Source organism: Rattus rattus, chromosome 3 (assembly GCF_011064425.1).
Source record: "Rattus rattus isolate New Zealand chromosome 3, Rrattus_CSIRO_v1, whole genome shotgun sequence".
Taxonomy (NCBI): Eukaryota; Metazoa; Chordata; class Mammalia; order Rodentia; family Muridae; genus Rattus; species Rattus rattus.
The window spans coordinates 90,347,599-90,365,373 of record NC_046156.1 but is presented as its reverse complement, the minus strand read 5'-3'; the positions used below and the strand labels follow the sequence as shown (position 1 = coordinate 90,365,373).

Genomic DNA, 17,775 nt, shown 5'->3' with positions numbered 1-17,775 from the left:
TCCTCGGTGTCTTAGACTAACACTTTCAAAATTCTAAGTTAGTCTTTACTGAGATTCAAGGTAGTCTCTTAACTAGGAACTCCTTAAAAATTAAATGAATATTATCAATTCTAACAGCATTAACTAATGATTGATTATTAACATTACTTTTCCAACAGACTATGGCATAGATTAAGCATTTCCAAGAAGGAGAAATAAGAGGATAACAAAGAACGATTGAACAAACCTTCTGTACATCTGTGTCCGGCATCTAGGACACGTGGTAGTATGATAAGAGCTCCAACAGCCCACTCCCGTGGCCTGGCATTTGCAGCCCACGTGTTCTCTGACTCTATTTATTGCCTACAGCTTCCCTCTGCAGATATCCCACATTCCTGGCATCTCCCTACTCCTGTGATTTCCAGTGCAACTTAGGTTTCACTCTCATAGCTTCATGGGCTACCCTCACGGGGCCTCCCTGAGAGGAATCCAACCCTGCAGCACCTCACAGTCTCTCCTTCAGGTTCTCTGTCTAAGGATGCATGATGGCATCACTGTTCTGGTCTGTGTGCCTGCAAAACCAAGACCGCATGCACAACATCAAGATCTACACATAGCCTGGGCCCTAGTCAGTCCCCCTTGCACCATGGCTACACTAACTTCTGAATCCTTATGCAACTGAACCCAGGGAAACACTTCCCTTGGCAATCCCATGCAAGTGGGGTGCCCTAGTAACGCTCTCGTCTCAAAGTTTACAGTCATACACCCCAGAGCCTTTGGTGGGAGGCACTAACGGATTCACTATTGTACCAATGAAAAGGGCTTGGCTTCATTGAAAAAAACACATTTTTTAAAAATTACTTTTTTAAAAAAAATGATTTATTCTTTGACAATTTCATGTACCCCAAACTGCCCTCTCTCAATTTTCCCAGAGTCCTCTTGTTTTCTTTTTAATAATTTACTCATTTTCCTTGTGTCCCCGTTTCCTCATGTATAAAACAACAATACTCACCTATTTGATAACATTGTCTAAAGGAATTGATTCTTTAATATATGCAAAGTGTTTAGAACATTGCCAGAAACACCGTGAGTGCTACGTAAGTGTGAACTATTATTTTTAACACCCCAGGTGATAAAGGATCCTTACATGAATGCAAAGTAGTCTCACAAAATCTGGAATGGAGATGTGCACACGTTCAGGACGTAAAAGACTCAGTCAAACTGATCCCTGGGCAAGGAGTGTGTGTGTGCATCACAGGAGAGCGAATGCAGGGGTTGGAGGTGGAGTAAACAAACCAGAGTAAACAGGAGACATTATTCCTCTCTGTCAATCTTACTCAAGGATTTATAGAAAGAAAAACATTATCGTTTTAAATTTATATTATGGCATGCAATAGAAAGCTTGCATACATGTTTGTGATTGAGCCCAAGCTGTCTAAATAGTGGGTTTTTGGCTGTTTTAGTGGATTGTGGAGCAGAAGTGCTGCCTTATCATTAAAACCTTCACTATACTCTCCCTTAGCAATGGATCCTGAGAGCTACAATGGCAGAAACTGACATCATTGAGTGAGGGGTGGAGAAGGCCCCCACAAATAGGAAGGGAAGCCCCAAAGAAAGTCTACATGTAAGCAGACACTATGTAGAACGGTGAACCCGGGCAAGCATACAGCACAGGGCACTGCAGACCCACGGGGGCCAGCTATGTTAGGCATCTTCTCATCACGGAATACCCGAAACGATCTCAAAGGAGAAAGGCTTGGCTTGGGTTCCCGGTTTCAGAGCTTGTAGCCCATCATGTCAGAAGGACATGGAAGGAGAACGCTTCCTGTGGTAGCCAGGAAGGCGAGAGAACCAAGAGGAAGAGTCCAGAACGAAACTCTGTACTCAAAGACCGTACAGCTGCTTCCTCCAGCCAGGTTCACCTTCAACATCTCCCCAGCTATTCCATTTCGGATCCATGACTGAACTAACCCATTGACGAAGGCAGGGCACTCCCAACTCAGTCACTTTCCAAAGCCCTGCCTCTAAACACAGCCTTTGTTGAAGACCAAAGCCACTGATGTGGGAAACTTTTGTCCCCTTCATACTGAAACCACGGGCCAATCTCATAAGAGCTTCTCCACCGCAAGCTTCCCAGCCGCCCTGGTTGCAGCCTCATGTGTTCACAGATACAGCCGTGAGTGCTTTGTTAAAAACATTAGATGGGTAGCTACTCTTCTTTACCAGGCAGTTTAGCTGATGAGAAGCTGAGAAAATTATTCTGCTCCACCACTGCAAATTTAAAAGTTGCCTTTTGGTTACCAGATACCTGGCAGTCATAGATAAGCATGGGAGACCAAAATGCACCAGAGGCAGCCAGGGGCAGCCTGAGATGTAAGGGAAGAAAGCTTTTAATGTCATTAAGATTAAGAGAGCTTCTCCTTCCAGACATCTCCCATGGCAGGACCAAAGAGACAGCTAGCTTAGACTATTAAAAGGACAATAAAGACTGCTTCCTTTGGATCATTAAACTGGATTGGCCAGGAGAAAAATCTCATTAGGGTTGATATTTTTCCCACTCTGATCAATCTCTGCCAAGTTGTTTACTTTACTCTTTGATCCACGGGATAGCTCGCCTTTTAAAATATAGTTAAAAGCCTGTCCCCAGAAGCAGATGCACAGACAGTTATGGAACAGAAGGCTCCAGACAGGATAACAGAATAAGAAGCTATGTGTCAAGATTCTACCTCCATCTCATCTGTCTGACCCATGAGGATGGCATTCAAATGATTCAAATGACTTAAAACATCGGACATTAAAGCCTTGAGCCAGTTAGCGGTAATGAAATGACAGGTGTTGCCAATTATAAAACTAAGTGTCATGCAGCACTGGAGGAGATGGCTAAATTTATTTTCAGCAGCTCAAAGGATGTTTGGAAAAGTATTTTGCCCAATACATCTCCTTCTGACGTGCCCAGGGGCCTATTTCTTCAGTCGATTCAGATATTTGCTGTCACTCTGTGTCTCAAAGAATATAATCAAAACGGTGGGCATGAAACACAAATGCAAGGGAAGAGAGACGGATAGGGGTGTGTCGCTTCACGTCTCTGAGCATGGAGGTTAAAGGGAAAATGTACGACTAGCAGAAATGAACCTTCATCTTTCTGTGTCTTGATTTCTTCAAACACAAAATGAGATTATGGCGCTACCACCCGCCATGTGACTGTCCCTGGGGAAATGTGAAGAGACATCTATTTACCCCAGGTAACACACTAATGGCAGAACAAAGACACTCAAGTCTAGCTTGGGGAACCAGTGAGTTGACTGGGCCACTAACAGGAACATAAGTAGTGATTTACTCACGGGAGCACGGGTAATTCAAAAGCAGCTGCATCTCAGAAAAGTACATCCCATCATAAGTGACAACTCACGACAGCTAAATCCCTGGAATTCTCTTTCCAACTTGCAAGCAGCTCTGCTGAAGAGCCTCCTTCACTCCAGCAACCATTTGCTACTTACATGGACTTGGAACACGGTGTCACCAGTATTGTAACTACTGGGGCTTCCTAAGCCATACAAGTTTCATGAACTTCCTGAGCTTTATAGTTTATTAGCTACTAGAGTCTTCTGAGTTTCCTTCCTTCTACCTGGAGGTAATATTTCAATTCAGAGGAAATATCTTCAAGACATTACCTCATAGAACTACAAAAGAAACCCATAAATGCAGTAATATTGAGGAAACTCCCAGCATATAACCGACAACCAATAAAGTCAGCTTCCTCCGTGTTCCTCTGCTGCCCTGCGACCTAGATACCCACCTGCCTGGAGTGTCCAATAATACTCAATCCAAAGCTTGTGGGAATTGTTGATTATCTGCCCTGTAGCCACACTGCCTTCTTGGTACACAGGTTTTCATTCAGTGTATTCCCTGTCCCTGCGACTGACCTGCAGGAGGGCAAGCCTCCTCTTCCCTGACTGGTCCTCAGTTACAGGGTAGGTTATGAGCCAATCTCCCTGCCACTCCCATTTTTCCAAATCATTAGTTCATGTCACTGAAGCAGCCCACTCAGAGGGCATCTCAGAGTTTTACTTAGAACCATGAGCCAAAGGGTGACGCTGAATACGTTCATGCACAATACCCTCGGATGCTATGGGGGATATATTAATGCCACAAGAGGAACCCACCTTAAAGAGAGCAGGGAACTTAGGGTAAAGGTTAGTCCTTGGTAGCTTGACAGAAGAACCATCCAGTGACAAGCATGAATAAATACCTTTTCGTTTTAAGGACATTCAACTGAGTTTTTGATAGCCTAACTTCCATAGAATATACATAGAATATTCATAGAATGAAAACCCCTAATCAATACACCAAGAAGATAGAGATATCCTTATTTCTTAGAAAGAAAAGCTACAACTCAAAGCTCAAGAATGTTAGAATTTAAAAAAAAAAATCCTAGTAATTCTTAACAACATCGTCCTGAGATATTTTCAATACTATACTTAAATGTGAATTAATAACTTCCATGTGTTTCTGTGTGACTGATTATGGCTATTGTGAAACACCAGAATGACCTTATATCATTTTTCTGATATACACGAAGGGGAGATACAAGAGACAGACATACAAGAGAAGGTCTTGATATACAAGAGATAGAAAGATAGAGACATAGCTATTCTGAAATAATCATGGATTGGTTCTGTGAAATAAACATACATAGCCATTTAACTTTCTTATTTCTTTCTTTATACCTTTATAGATTATTCATACTGGTCCATTCCTTTGGAAAACTGTCAGGTTATTCAAACTCAGATGTTCATAGCAAATTAACTGTTATTCAGTGATGAGCGACCAGCTTCATGAGAATACCAGCTTTGAGAATGTTTAAGGTCAGAAATTATCTTGACCACATTTTATGATAGGATTTGAGGTACTTAAGAGAGCATATACCAATACACTAGCATGAACCACAGTGTCTGAAGCCCCAGAAGAAATGATAGCCTTCCATCCAGGCAAACACGCCCTGGGGCAAATCCTTCCATGGTGGTCTTTTGACTTCTAAGATACACAGACTAATTCTCTCAGCAGAGAATGCTAGTTTGAGAGAAAAAAAATGTAATAGATGAGCCTCCCTGATAAACTTCTATGCCCCTTTTCAGTGCTGTTTTCCTCTATCAGTTTCTAGCTTTCTATATAGATATAGATGATTAGACAGAGACAAGATAGAGAAACAGAGACAGAGACAGAGGTAGAGGACCCAGGTAAAGAAGGGAGCCTGAGAACCCAGAGAACCCAGTGAACTTATTTGGGAAATGACTGAGAGCAGTTGACCATATAAAGACGATGCCAAGTTTAGAAGACAGACTGGAAATATATACCAGGACCATGAATAGGAAGGCTTAAGGACTCAAATGCCAATTCTACTACATTAGATCTATTCCAGCCAAATTTGCCATTTCAAAATTGATATGATAAACAAATTAAGCATTTATAAGAAAACTAGAGGTCAAAGAAGAGTCTAAAGGACTCCTGAAGATGGGTAAGTGGAAGAGAAGGACCTGATGTTACGTTTTAGATGTCAAAGCCTCTCGCAGGCTCATGTGTTTCAACAGGTGGTCCACAGCTGATATCCCTCATGCAGGAAGTCACGGAACCCTTTTAAGTTGGGGCCTACCTAGAGGAATTGGGTCTCTAGGAGGCATGCTTGAGGCTCTGGTCCCCTATCTGTTTTCTAATCTGCCTAGATACACAGGCAAGCTATTGTTCACACAGCCAAAAGCTGCTCCCAACACCATGCCTCTCATGTGATGGTGGCTGGCCCCTCTCATCATGAGCCAAGTAAGCCATTCCTGCCTTATATTTGTTGTCAGATATCTGATCACAGCAATGAGGTAGGTAAGTGCTGTAGGGGCCCTGCCAGGTCTCAGCACTCACCATAAAGCCTCAGTAAGTCCTCTCAGGAGGAACGAGCTGCAGAATGCAGGGTGAGTCTCCCTCTCCCCTCATCTGGACATCTGAAATCCATAGTGCTCCAAAATCCAAGACTTTTGGGATGGTGGATTCAAATCCCCCAATTCAAAAATGTGCAGTTTGAAACACCGAGATGTAAACATTCCAATGAGGGATACTCAACCCATGCCAGACACAGACGTTAGCGAGCATAAAACTTGACTCGTAGCAATATGGCCTAGTAGATAAATAAGAAAACGTGAGACAAGGACTAAGCCTGTCCAACTTGTGTCTAGAGGCCACATGTATCCCAGGAGAGCTAGGACATATTTGTAGATGACAAAGCGCACTGTCAGAAGGATAGACATCTGTCACACTACTCAGTAACTGAACATGGGCTGGACCCTCCACATCAATCACTAATCAAAAAAAAAAATGCCCCACAGACTTGCCTATAGGCCAACCAGATGGAGGCATTTTTACAATTGAAGTTCCCTCTTCCCAGATCATCCTTCCCTTGTCTCAAACTGAAAAGAAACAAAAGAAAGGAGAAAATGACTATTTTCTGTGGTAAGAAGAAATAAATGAAACTGGGTCTTTGTTTTATACCATCCATACACTAAAATAACTTATAGGTCAGAAGCATGACAAGTGTAAAACTTTAAATTTTTAGAAGAAGAAAAACCACCTCTTTTCATGTTTCAATACTTTCCTTTTGTCAGGGGACACCCTAGATCAGGGGGAGGCCTGGTGTCCTAGTTTTCTTCCTACTGCTAGGATTACATCATGACCAAAAGCAACTTGGGGAGGAAAGGGGTTCTGATCCATCACTGAGGAAAGGCAGGACAGGAACCTCGAGGCAGGAACTGAAACTGAGACCATGGAGGAACATGGCTTATTGGCTTGTTCAGTTTGCTTTCCTATACAGCTCTGGATAATTTGCCCAGGAATGGGTCTGTCCTCAGCAGGCTGGTTCCTCCCACACCAAAAAAAAAAGCTTCACAGATTTCTCTGCAGGACAATGTGACTGATGCAGGTGTTTTCTCAACTGAAACTCCCTCTTCCCAGAAGACCCTAGCTTGTCTCAAGTCAACAAAAACCCTAACCAGCACAGCGATGTTCAAACTATGAAAGTTCTTTTATGACAGGTTGACTTCATTAACACTGCTAGAGGAAATCCTAGGACTTGTAGAGAAACACTCTTAACCTACAGAATAGAGAACTCATGGCTCCAGAGATAGACCACTCACCTAGGAAAAACTTCACCATCCAGGACTTTACGTTCACATAGGCTTCTCTCTTTCATTTTATTTATCCATTTTATTATTCCATTTTATTTATCCTTGCTCCCAACAAATTTTAATTAATTGGAATTTGTTCCATTGTTCACTGACCCTAAAGAATTTGACATCCTAAGTAACAGCCCTGCCCCTGACACTTATCAAGGACACTCTCTCCCTTCTATTGGGACAAGACATGACTCTTTACTTACTACCACTTAGTGTTAAGCAAATGTGGAAATTATAGTCAATAACTTGAAATCACCAGGTTTTCTTAGAAAATTGCCAGCTATTTAAGCTTGTATTGATGGGGAAATTGTAACTTTTGGAGAGTACCAGCAAACAAGTCCAGATGAGAAGTTGGAAAGAGCAGATGCAAGCATAGCATTACTATAGGGAAGCATCAGTCAAGAGGAGAATTCAAAGACGAGAAAGCCATGATTTGTGACGGGAGATATGGCACAGTAACTCTGGTTCCAGGGGATTCGATGCTCTTTACTGTCCTGCAGGGTACCAGGTACTTGTGTGGTGCATACACATCACACATATGCAGACAATATGCATAAAAACTTCTTTAAAAAAAAAAAAGAACAAAAGCTAGTGAGCTCTGCCTTTGCCTCAAGTGTTCCCTGGGGTAAAATTGGAAGTCACTTTCTTGCTAGGATTAAAGAGCAGGTGTCCAGAGAAGGAAGAAATACTAGACATCCATAGCTTCACAGAGCCTCCTTCTGGAGAAAGGTATGCCAGGAAGGAGCAGAGTTCCCAGGGAAACCTGTGCCTGTCCAGAGAAGTCACAGCACGGTCAGCATCTTTTTTTTTTTTTTTTTTTCATGTGGAACGGTTTAATGAGAGAGGGGGGGAGAGGAGGAGAGAGGAGAGAAGGGGGAGAGGAGAGAAGAGGGGGGGGGGGGAGGAGAGGAGAGGGGAGGGAAGAGAGAGGGGAGAGGAGAGAAGAGGGAGAGGAGAGGAGAGGAGAGGGGAGAGGAGAGGAGAGGAGAGAGGAGGGGTAAAGGCCGCCATGAGCATGTGGAGGGAAGATGGGGAGGGGAATGGGGAGAGAAGGGGCAAAGGGGAAGAGGGTAAGGGCAAGGGAGAACAAGAGCAAGAAAGTAGCATCTTTCTTCAAGGAGCTTTTCTTAGACGCAAGTTTCACAAATAGGAATCTAAGGTCCTAGGATTTCACTAAGTTTGAACTTCTGTGATAATTACGGAGCGGGGATGGCCTACCAGGAGGTAGGTTAAACACCCCTAATCCATCAGGCAGCTGTGGTGGCACATGGCTTTAATTCCAGAATTGGGGAGTTAGATGCACAGAAAGAGTTCCAAGACAGCCAGGGCTACATAGAGAACCCCTGTCCCAGAAAGACACAAGAAAAAAAATTCTCTAATTCAAACATTTAAAATCAGAAATCCAAACATTTCAGCACTGACATAACACCATAAAAGGAAAATTCCACATCCACACCTAACCTCCTGTGGTGGGTCACAGTAAAAGTATAGGTACACTTCAAACACTAACATATAAAGTGTGTGTGTGTGTATATATATATATATATATATATATATGGTTTTATATAAAGTAAACCAGGTGTGGTGGTGCACACTTTCAATCCCCGCACACAGTAGGCAGAGACAGGTAGATTTCTGAATGGGAGGTCAGTCTGGTTTACAGAGGGAGTGTCAGGACATCCAGAACTACATAAAGAACCCTGTCTCTATAAATAAATAAGTAAATAAATAAACAAACAAACAAATAAACAAGCATACATATAATAGAAATTACCTTTATCTATGTATATGAGGTATATATGGGTCATAAATGAATTTTGCCATGTCAAGGCCATATATACATGTGTTTATATAGACACACACACACACACACACACACACACACACACACCCCTCCAGAACATCAAGGCTGCACACTGGAACCCTGCCAAAGTGACTTTGCTTTTCTGCATCCCTGGTTCTGCATTGGTAAGATGAGGGTAAAATATTACCGACTTAAATAGTCATTACAAAGATTACACACCGCTTAATTATTATCAGTCTGTTCTACACCGAGGTAAGGTCTAGACAGGAGGCCAAGGTTATCAGGGTCTCCTGAATCCTGTGTGTGCCTGTAAGGCGGAGTCAGATTCGCCTAGGTCAACCAACAGCTCTTACGTTGATAGTTGGGGCCGGTGCTGGGCGCACCTTGCTCTACTTCTGAGCAGGTTCCAATCCTGTGAGAAAGGCCAGCCTTCTCGTTCCAAGCTGTGAGCTGAGGGGCAGAGGCATCTGTGCAGTCCAGAAGATGACAAACTCATACAAATCCAAAGAGAAATCTCAGGCTGCAAGGAAACCACAAGCATTGGCTTCTGGAGTTTAACAAGAAAACAGAGAAATAAAACAACTGGTTCAAAATTAAAACTGTGTCCAGTTCTAGATTTCCATTTTCTGTCCGTGTTCCTAACAACTCTAATGAAACCTAGTTCTTCCATATCTGCAAGGGTCAGTCTCTCCCTAAGCCTTGCCTCTTTTCTTTAAAATCATACTTTATTTTATTTATAGCAATACTACTTACATTTGCATTAACACTTTAATATAATGATTTAAGGTAGTTTTTTTTTAATCTATGGGAGGGGTAACCGAAGAGGCCAGAGGAGGACGTCAGACTCTCTACGACTAGAGTAACGACAGTTGGGAGTTGCCACATGAGTGGTGGGATCTGAACCTGGGTCTTCTACAAGAGCAACAAGTGGTTTTAACCACTGAGCCATTTCTCTAGCCCCAAGACTTTGTATATTTTTTAAAGAAGTAAAACTTTAAGATACTCAAATTTAAAGACTGTGAGACTTTTAAAGGTACACTATGTCTATATTGTTAAATAATTTTTTTTAATTTTTTTTAAATTTACTTTTAACTTTTTCACTTTACATTCTGTTCATTGCCCCTCCTAGTCACCCCTTAAGGTAGTTTTAAATGGAAGGGAAACTACAGGCTATAAAATCCCTCTCCCAAAACACTTGTTTTAAAATTCATTTTTCTAAGTAGGTTGATGGAACAGCTATAGCCAGTGACTGCTTGGGCCTACTTCCTACACCACTAATAGTCCATGGAATTAAAAAGAAAGCCCTGACTTCCACACCCACTGCCGCAAAGGACTAACTCATGCTGGATTATGTTAGAATGCAAAATGACTCTTGCTACTTCCATACATAAAAAAGTTAAATTCACACAACCAGCACATAAAGCACAGTCCTGAGACCAGTTAAAAATAGAAACACAGAGTTTTCTGTCCTCTTTCATGATTCCTGTTCTCCTGCCTGTATCCTCTCCTTCCTCCTCACCCATTACCCCGTCTTGGTTTTTTGACTTTAAACTCCCTCACTTGCATAGTCTCCCTCAGACACACATCTTGGCCTACAATGTATAATGCATATATATATATATAAACAGGTATAACTCTGAGAAAAAGTTGAAAATTTCAGAAAAAAAAAAAAAAAACTGAACCCTTGCCTCTTATAGAAGTGCTTCTGACAGAGGGAGAGAGACCTGGGTGGGAGAGGGGAGGGGGAAGGGAAAAGGGGAACAAGCTCAGGGATGGGGGTGGGGAAGACAGGAGAGAAGTCCAGAGGGTAGGAGAATTAATGAGAATATGCGGCCTCAAGGGGCGGGAGGTGGGGAGACCCTCCAGAAAGTACCAGAGACCCAGGAGGTGAGAGACTCCCAGGATTCAGTGGGGGTGACCTCAGTCAAAAGGACCAAACACTGGGGAGAGGGAACTTGGAGAGTCCGCTTCCAACAGATAGACAGAGCCTTAAGTGAAGGGACAGGTTTACCAACTCACAGTCAAAATTTCTGACCCAGAATTCCTCCTGTCTAAATGAACTGCGGGGATAAAAATGGAAAAGAGACTGAAAGAAGGGTGGTCCAGTGACTGGCCCGACTTGGGATAGATCTCATGGGGGGGAGGGCGGACCAAGGCCTGACACTATTACTGCTGCTATGATGTGCTTACAGACAGGAGCCTAGCATGACTGTCCTCTGAGAGGCCCTACCAGCAGCTGACTGAGACAGATGCAGATACTCACAGCCAACCATTGGTCTGAAGTCGGGGACCCCTATGGTTGAATTCAGGGAAGAATTGAAGCTGAAGGGGAGACCCCACAGGAAGGCCAGCAGTCTTAATTAATCTGGAACCCAGTGAGCTCCCAGAAACTGAGCCACTAACCAGACAGCATACAGAGGCTGCTCCAAACCCTCCCAACCCCCACCCCACACACATGTACAGCAGAGGACTACCTGGGCTGGCCTCAGTGGGAGAAGATGTACCTAATCCTCTAGAGAGATTTGAGACCTGGTGGGGGTGGAGCACCCTCTCAGAGACAAAGGAGAAGAGGAATGGGATGAGGAACTGTGGGAAAGAGGACCAGGAAGGAGGGGAGGGGCAACAGTGAAATATAAATAAATAAAATAATATTTAAAAAAAAGCACCTCTGAAACCATAAAACTCAAGGCATATAACACTGCCAATGTTCAAACACTATAGTTCTAAATGGCAGCATTTAGTTAAACACAGAGTATTTAAACGGAGCCTCTCCTACTTGATGAGTTTTCTTTTTCCATTACAAAAATAAATTACACATTTACATAAAGCTTGGGAAATATACAGAAAATTAGTACTGAGCACAGTAAGTTTGGATTTTCTCCCAGCACTTTGCAAGCAAGCTTCTAGTCCTGCCCAAATACGGTGGCCTCCCACTCTGTTTCCTCACCTCCAGTCAAAGGAAACTGCAGTGCAGTCTCTCAGACTTCTGGCTCATGCCCAGACTCATTTGAGTAACAGCATTTGATCTAAACACTAATTGCTACACATTTATGTCCTTATCCCTCATGCTTTATTGTTCATACGATCTGCCCATAACTCTCAAGGTATCCAGGCTATTTCTTATTCAGTAAGAGGCGATGGAAGTTGTGTTCTTTATGTGAGGTCTGATTCCAAAATTAAAAATTTATCATCCCAAACTTTTTACTCCAAGTATCTGTACCAATCCCTTTGGCATGAAATGCATATTTTAAACACAGATGAACTACATCATTGAAAGAAGAACGTACTAAATTGTGGGAGCCAGGCTTTTGTGGAGGAACGGAGGCCACATTCCACTCACTGGCTAGGCAGCTAACATTGGTGCTTCAAATCGTCTACACACAGGATCTGTACCAGATGCAAACAAATTCTGCAGGGTAGATGGCCCCTTAGTGTTACAGATGGAAGTACGATACCTGGAGAGCAAGCCTGACCTGAAGGATTTATTAAGGTCAGCTCCCTGAGGCCTCAGAGCCCCAGGGAGAAACATCAGGTTAAAGAAGGTTGATTTCAACCTGAGAATGGTTGGGAAGGTCTAACAAAATCTTGTGGCCATTTAGATAGATGATAGGTAGGTAGGTAGGTAGGTAGGTAGGTAGGTAGATAGATAGATAGATAGATAGATAGATAGATAGATAGATAGATAGATAGATAGATAGATAGATAGACAGACAGACAGACAGACAGAGAGACATGCATAAGCCAGACATATCTGTAATTACAGATGCATATCTATTAATCCATGTACTCAGAAAACTGAGCCAGGAGGACTACAACTTGAAGCCAGCCTGGGCTACCTACCTAGCAAGTTCTAGTCCAGGCTGAGCTACATAGACTCTATTCGGAGACAGAGGGAGAAAACGAAAAGGGAGGGAAGAAGAAAATGAGAAGAAGAGGGGAGGGGGCATAAAGTCTCATTAAAGGAAGCTGAGATTGAGAACCAGGTAGTTCTATCAGATTCTCCATGATCAGATTCATGTCAGTGCATGGGTGTGCATGGGTGTGCATGGGTGTGCATGTGTGTTCATCTTCCTATCCCCTCACATAAGTACTAAGGCAAACATGAAGCACTGGTTGGGAGAACGTGGAAGAGGAGCATGGCGGACTTCAACGCTGAGATGGCTTGCTTGGGAAGCACAGAGTGAGTGGTGCTCAACCTCAGGGGGCAGACCCACTCGGCCACATGACTTTGCAGTCCATTAGTCTTAGGATAGGACTCTAGATTTGTAATAAGTTCCTGGCTGCTACTACAGCTGTTGCCTGGACGCCGCACCTCGAGACCAGAGGTACAAGTTAAGGGCGTCTTACCCCAGGCCATGTATGAGAATAGACTAGACCAAGTCTCTAAAATACTCACGCCAGGGCCTCAGCAGGACTAACACATTAGACCTTCAGTGTAGCATTCTGCATGGGCAGTATTTAAGAGCTCGGTCTTAGGGATGGTGGGTGGGGTTGAGGTACAGGCAGAGCTGAGAACAGCAGGGGCCGAGGCTTCTAGAAACATCTGGACAGGGAGAGCCAGGATCAGTCCTGGGGAGGCAGACTTTACCACATTTCCAGAGTGTTCTTTCTCAGAGTATGAACGCAGCACCTTAAATATTCATTCTACTGTCCTTTCTCCACTAAGAATCAATGTTTTGATATTATACACCTTTAAATGCATCCCATGAGCTGCCAAGATGGCTCAGTAGATAAAGGTGCTTACTGCACGTTCCACAGGACGCCCATGGTAGAAGGGGAGAACTGACCTATGACCTCCGCCAGCTACTATGGCACAAGCACACACACACAAATAAATAGATAAGCAAACAATAAAATCGCTTTTATTTTAAAATCTTACACCTAGATTTCTCTATCAAGGTCAAAATAGATAAATAAAATGAATTTCCATAATTCACAAGTAAAATGTGGTAGGATTTTTTTTCTTTCAACAATGCTGCCCTCTAGTGTCCACAAGTTAGTACTACAAAACCATGTAAAATTCCACCTGAGTCACCAAAAAGGTGACTTTCTTGTCTGCTAGCTAAATTCTGGGGATTTTCTTTTAAAATAACCTCCTCCACAGACAAGAACTCCCAGTGTCCCCTTCCCCCCTTCCTCCCTGCCCTCTCCTCAGAGCCACACACAACAGAAAGAAGGCGTAGCCAGCAAGTAAAGGCTGTGCACCTCTGCCTCACCTCACAACCACACCCTTTACACCCTCCCGGTCCATTGAGAAGATAACATCAAACAAGACCCCGTCTCCCACTGAGCTCCGCAAGCCCAGCTGGGCCTTGTCCTTGGTGAGTGTTCCCAGCCCCAAGCACCTGCCTCCTCCCTCTCTCTCCTCCCTTCCCAGTCTCACATGGGGTCTCATCAGGGATACCCTTCTTCTAGGTCATCCCCAGCGGTACCCAGACAGTCTCTCAGCTCTCCATCTTTGACTATAACTCTCCTGCCATTCCTTGGATTAGTGTTTTCTGTGCTTCTTTCCTTTGAAAACCTGGTGGAAGAGTTGTGCAGGTTGTCTCCAAACCTGCCTGCCCTCCATTCTTCCGTCACACCAGCCTAGCCTGGGTCTTTCACAGTGACACTAAAATGGCTCTCATCGTGCTCTGTAGTCTGTGTGTGTGTGTGTGTGTGTGTGTGTCTGTGTGTGTGTGTCTCTATGTGTGTGTGTGTCTGTGTGTCTGTCTGTGTGTGTGTGTGTGTGTGTGTGTCTGTGTGTGTCTGTGTGTGTGTGTGTGTGTGTGTGTGTGTGTGTGTCTGTGTGTGTGTGTGTGTGTGTGTCTGTGTGTGTGTGTGTCTGTGTGTGTCTGTGTGTGTGTGTGTTTGTGTGTGTGTGTGTGTCTATGTGTGTGTGTGTGTGTGTGTCTGTGTGTGTCTGTGTGTGTGTGTGTGTGTGTGTGTCTGTGTGTGTGTCTGTGTGTGTGTGTCTGTGTGTGTGTGTCTGTATGTGTGTGTGTGTGTGTGTGTCTGTGTGTCTGTGTCTGTCTGTGTGCTTCTGTGTCTGTGTGTGGTGTGTGTGTCTGTGTGTGGTGTGTGTGTGTCTGTGTCTGTGTGTGTGTATGTGTGTGTGTGTCTGTGTGTGTCTGTGTGTCTATGTGTTTGTGTGTCTGTGTGTGTGTGTATGTCTGTGTGTGTGTGTGTGTGTGTGTGTGTGTCTGTGTATATGTAGTGGTGTGTGTGTGTGTGTGTGTGTGTGTGTGTGTGTGTGTGTGTGTCTAGCAGACACTTCTGCAGCATCTGACGTGATCGTTCCTTGTGTTCCACCCTGTGGGCCTCCTTGAAGCACCCTCTGTTCTTGGCTCTAAAATGCCCCTCCCCTCTGGCTCCTGGTCAGTCAGCTGACTGCACAGGGTCCTCTCTCTGCCTGCATGCTGGCAATGGAAAACTCTCTCCTTTTCTCTTCAGACGTCCACTACTATGACTTAGCACAGACAGTAAGCAGCAGTCCACACACACCAGTGTCCAGCAGCGGCCACTCATTATCTCAGGTATCCGGCCACTTCAGCTTCACATCCCCTCCGGTTCCTAACAAACAAAGAAGGTTTTCTACCATTTCTGTCTTCGCTATAAACAGTCAGATATCTGGGAGAAGACCTTGATTCCTTCTTGCCCGCTAGGTACCACACTCAGTCTTAATTACCAAAAGCCAACTGCAGGCCACCCTTGCAACATGACAGATTGTTCCCAGAGGCCTGTACTCCAGGGCTTCCTCTTCCACTGATTCTTCACAACACAGGCAGGGATGGCCTCCTGAGATGCAAACTGCAATGATGAGATGTCTCTCATTCCCTCGCCTAAAAACAAGTCACCTTTTCCATACAGTTTGGTTCGTTGTCCTCTGTCATCACTATCTCTCTCCTGCCCTTCCATGCTGGACTTCTGCTGCCTACCGTCCCTGGAATTCACTGTCCTGCCTGCAGGGTCTGCACATGTGTCCATCATCCTACAATGCTATTCTCCCAGGCTTAGTCTGGCTAACTTGTTTCAATGCTTCAACATAATACATAACAGGAAGTGGGACATTCCTAGCCCTAACTCAGTAGATCTTCCCTTTCATTTCCTACCTGGATCTGCTCATGTTTTTCTATAATATTCATATCTTATAATCACTTCTTTATTTCTCCATCCTTGCCACCGAATCCTAAACTCCCCAAGTCTAGGAATTTTACACCAAATGTGTTCAACAAGTAAATGAATGAGTCTTGGAAGACTCACAATTTCTGCTTTAACTGCTCTGGTACAGGCTTCTGTAACGTCACATAGCTTGGCCACAGGGCCTCTCTGTCTTCTTCACCCTGTCTGTAGAGAACAGACGGTCTTTGAATTCATCCTGCTCTCTGTGAACACCTTCAGTGATACCAACACATCTGGCACACCTCAGCATGTCCAGCTCCCAAAGCAACAGGTACCTAAAGAGCACAGTGACTGGAGGAGCTCCCAGCTTGGGGAGAAACCGGAAGGGACAGGAAGGAACTTGTTGCAATGATGCAGGTGGCTAATTTAGGGCAAAGATGCAAAAAATGGCCCCAATTTCCAGAAACCTTTACCACCCCATTTGTACACTCTTTAAAGAAGAAGGGAAGGTTTCTTACATTTTTATCACATTTATTTAACAAAGGATAAATAAACCTTACAGGTAGGTGCTTTGATAAGATACATGATCACAAGAAAAGGAAGTGTTTAGCTAATAAACCAAATTCTTTGTTACACGGTAGTGAATAAAAACATTCCCTGTATTCAAAACAAACCAACCAAGGAAACCTTAAAACAATACATGTAAGCCAAACAACGAAGATGGTAAGACCCTAACCTTGGCTCCCTCGATCCAAATCCTACCCCCTATCAACTTAAATACAAATAAGGCTACATCTACTCCAAGCCAGGAACAGTGGCATACAGCTGTAATCATAGCACTCGGGAGTCAGAGACTGGAGGATTGCTGCAAATTCAAGAACAGCCTGTCCTACATAGGTGAATTCCAATCCAGACAAGTGACACAGTGGCACTCTGTCTCAAAGAACAAGCATGAAGGAAGAGAGGAAGATGTGAGGCAGGGAAAGGAGAAAAAAGAAAAATGAGAAAAGAACATATCTACTCCAGTTCTATGTTGAGAATTCCCTGCTAAAGGACATTTAATCTTGAGGTATTACTGGGGACAAAACAGCCCAAGACTTTGACCTTTGAAATACGTCCAGGAATCTGGCATCCCAGGGGTGTGGTTAACCTGCTTTGTGGAAGCTCTGGAGGGTTTTGCTAACTTGAACTTGAAACTCCTCATGCCTCCTAGTTCTGTGTCTCATCTGGCTGGTGCCAAGAGGACTAGCTGAGCTCCACCCTCTGGGGAGAGGAAATGTGATGTTAAGCTGAAAAGAGGCAGATGTGGAAACTGGGTGGGCCCACCAGCAGGCCCTGGTGAGATCAATTACATGGGTGTCCTAGAACAATGTTGGGTTCAAAGTGGCCAAGGACAGGGTGTGTCAAAGTGGGCTTTGAGCCCCCGTGGCCTCAGCTGTTTGTTCTGCACTTTCTATGTTTATCTTGCTGCTAGAGTTATTGAGTCATCTCTATTAAATGGCTATTGAGGGAAAGGAACGGCTCTGCAAATCCACCATGCAGAAGAGACAGGCCGTTCGTTCATCCTCTGTGACACGACCTTCTACAGTCATGGCAAATGCCTTCCCTCCCTGTTCACTTTGTGAACCAGCCACTCAGCTTCGTTTGTCAGAACAAGAACCATCAAGGGATGCTATA

The 17,775-nt window shown here is 44.0% G+C and overlaps 1 protein-coding gene across 1 annotated transcript in view; it reads left to right on the top strand.

The window, feature by feature from the left end:
* Kcnab1 (potassium voltage-gated channel subfamily A member regulatory beta subunit 1) overlaps nucleotides 1–17,775 on the top strand; it is a 279,211-nt gene that overhangs the window by 244,459 nt on the left and 16,977 nt on the right. The gene's annotated exons all lie outside the window — the stretch shown is intronic.